Source organism: Anneissia japonica, unplaced genomic scaffold (genome assembly GCF_011630105.1).
Source record: "Anneissia japonica isolate Jap-2015-1 unplaced genomic scaffold, ASM1163010v1 scaffold49583_len16476_cov106, whole genome shotgun sequence".
Lineage (NCBI taxonomy): Eukaryota > Metazoa > Echinodermata > Crinoidea > Comatulida > Comatulidae > Anneissia > Anneissia japonica.
The window spans coordinates 1-2,668 of record NW_022700028.1 but is presented as its reverse complement, the minus strand read 5'-3'; the positions used below and the strand labels follow the sequence as shown (position 1 = coordinate 2,668).

The 2,668-nt window shown below is 38.4% G+C and overlaps 1 long non-coding RNA gene and 1 other non-coding gene across 2 annotated transcripts in view; one reads left to right on the top strand and one right to left on the bottom strand.

Moving 5' to 3' along the window:
* LOC117103270 overlaps window positions 1–119 on the top strand; it is a 2,201-nt gene extending 2,082 nt beyond the window's left edge. Inside the window, exon 2 of the long non-coding RNA XR_004444546.1 lies at window positions 34–119. This is a non-coding gene — a long non-coding RNA (uncharacterized LOC117103270). The remainder of the gene's footprint in view (window positions 1–33) is intronic.
* A 68-nt stretch (window positions 120–187) lies between these two features.
* On the bottom strand, window positions 188–306 carry LOC117103271. Its single transcript, XR_004444547.1, has one exon. It is a non-coding gene; the product is annotated as a 5S ribosomal RNA (ribosomal RNA).
* Window positions 307–2,668: the final 2,362 nt, after the last annotated feature.

Genomic DNA, 2,668 nt, shown 5'->3' with positions numbered 1-2,668 from the left:
CGTTTTGTTCAAACGCTTCAGTGCAAGGCCCAGGTCCTTTTTCTTTTAGTGAAAAGTTGACGATTATAACGTGCCAAAATACCGTACATAATGAAACTGTTAAGAGAAAAAAAAAAGAAGGAAAAAGAAAAACATCTTTAACGAACAATAAGTAAACATCAATCGATTTGGGGGAGAAAATGTAAAAAGTCTACAGCACCCGGTATTCCCAGGCGGTCACCCATCCAAGTACTAACCGGGCCCGACGTTGCTTAACTTCGGTGATCGGACGAGAACCGGTGTTTTCAACGTAGTATGGCCGTAGACATGTGGATAATATTTCCACTCATAGTTAATCTCGGCATATAGCATAATTATCCAATCATGAAGCTCTATGATTGATGACGTTTCATATTAACGCGCGCTTGTCTGGCAGGGATTTCCTCTGACTCCCCTGACCACTCTGCTGCGCGAGTACATTTTTTACAAACACCGGTGTTCAGGGGTTTATTTATGAATTTGAGTAGCAGGAGAAATTTGAAAGTAACAGGAGAGTAAATTGAAATAGGCCGGGGGTATAGGGGGGGTGCCTAGGCCCCCCCCCCCATCGGGGTCCAGGGGCAAAGCCCTGGTCGGGGGTCAAGGGTTTTTTAAGCTAACATCACAAAGTCTACATCATTTTGTTTTAAACAGTTTTCAGAATCAACTATGAGCTGTAAAAAAAGTTGATATTTTTACATATACTCATACTTATCTTCATACATAGGCCTAGCCTAAATAGATACTGTAAACCAGAAACTTTTGCGAATTGATAATTTCGGCCGTTTTCGCGACATTAAACTTTCGCGAATCTCAAAAAGCCTAAATTTAATTCATGAGAGGAATATCATACAATAGCTGAAAATATCGTATCGTGAGTTTAAGCCTAGGTTAGATAGGCCTACAGCCACTGTGTAGGCTATATCTAGGCCTTGGCAGGCTTAGGCGCCATATAAGCCTGCAGCCTATCTCAGTTGCTAGGACCAGGACTTAGCTGGCTATCCCAGGCACAGATAAGAAAGAGACAAGTTTACACACATACACTACTCACTCATATGATATTCCCTAATTTTGTATGGTATTCAAGCATCCTACAAAATGAACAATGTTTATCAATGTTTTATTAACAAATTATTTTCCTGTAGGCCTAATATCGATTCAAACACATTGATTGATGATGATTGAACATCGTGGTATGTCATATGGTACGGAAAATTAGTTTCCCATTTGAACTTCTTAGTATACACTGCACAGTGGTTGCACATGTGCAATCACAGGCAGTGATGATCACAACCTCATTAATTAGTATACTTACTGAGTAGGTTAGAATAGGCCTAGAATTTACGAATTTTTCGAGCTCAACATCGGAATTTAAGGTCAGAATATTGATTCAATAATTGAAATACATTCTTTTTTAAGTTTATAAACATTTAATAAAATCCACCAAAATAAATTGAAAATACAATTTTTATAATGATGAAGTTGTTTACTTTTCACAAATATGTTGAAATTTGTGGGGATTCACCATTTAGGCCTATGCGCCCCAGATCTGCGTTGAAGAAAACATCTAAGGAGAGCAAAACATAGTTCTAAAATTTACGCAGATATCGAAAAGGAACGGATACCACATTGGAAAAAAATGTCTCATGTGATGTCGTGAATTGAGACGATTTGGGCTTGCTTTGCCGTTTTAATCATTGTAGGCCTACTATCTATAACTCTGAAATTGTGAGTGTAAACAGCATTCAATATAGTTGGTTCGCCTTGCTACCTCCGCCACCGAGTGTAAACTAATTTGAGCCAGTGTTGGTTTTTTTTTTTATTATTATTATTATTATTATTATTATTTATCATTTCCGAAATACCTATTTCATCACAAAGAGGGCTAGTAAAATAAAAATAAAATGAAAATAAAAGGTTCATAGTCATACACAAATTAATTTAAAAATGACGATCTGTTTTTTTTTCTCCGCGGTAAGAAAACCCGGAAGCCCAATGTACAGAAAAAGAGTTTGGGCGATGTATATCGTCATCACCTGAGCACGTGGTGGAGGAGAAATTTCTATTATCTTATTGGCTAACATGTGATTTGGAGGCGTGCCTTCTTTGATGGACTCACCCAGGCGCGACTGCCGAACTTTGAACTTTAACTTTGTTTACGCCGTGAGTTCATGAAAGTCAAACATGGAGTCTAAGAATTGGTAGACATTTTAACGAACTTTCAACAGAAAGGAACATCGAAATTAGTGCATACTATTGCAAATTAACTTCGTGTAGGTAAATAAGGTTCTTTCAGGCCTGTTGCGCTATTTATATTGGTGGTTTTTGTATTAATTTTTGTACAGCATTGATTGAAGTAGCCGGCGAAAACATCGTAGTAGCCGATCGAATGCGCCGGCCGCCGGCTCTTAAATAAACCCCTGGGTGTTGAACAATAAACCAACCATTTTACTACGGCACTAACTAGGATGCTTTAGACAGAAGAAGACTGCCGTTTTGTTCAAACGACCCTCGAACCGGCGTAACACCAGCGAATTAATTGCGTAATGTTGATATGAACACATAGTACCTGTATGATTTTTAAAGTATGAGAGTGCAATTTCCGGGCACTTAGAGGTCCATATTCTCCAAAATGTTTGCACCTCAGCCT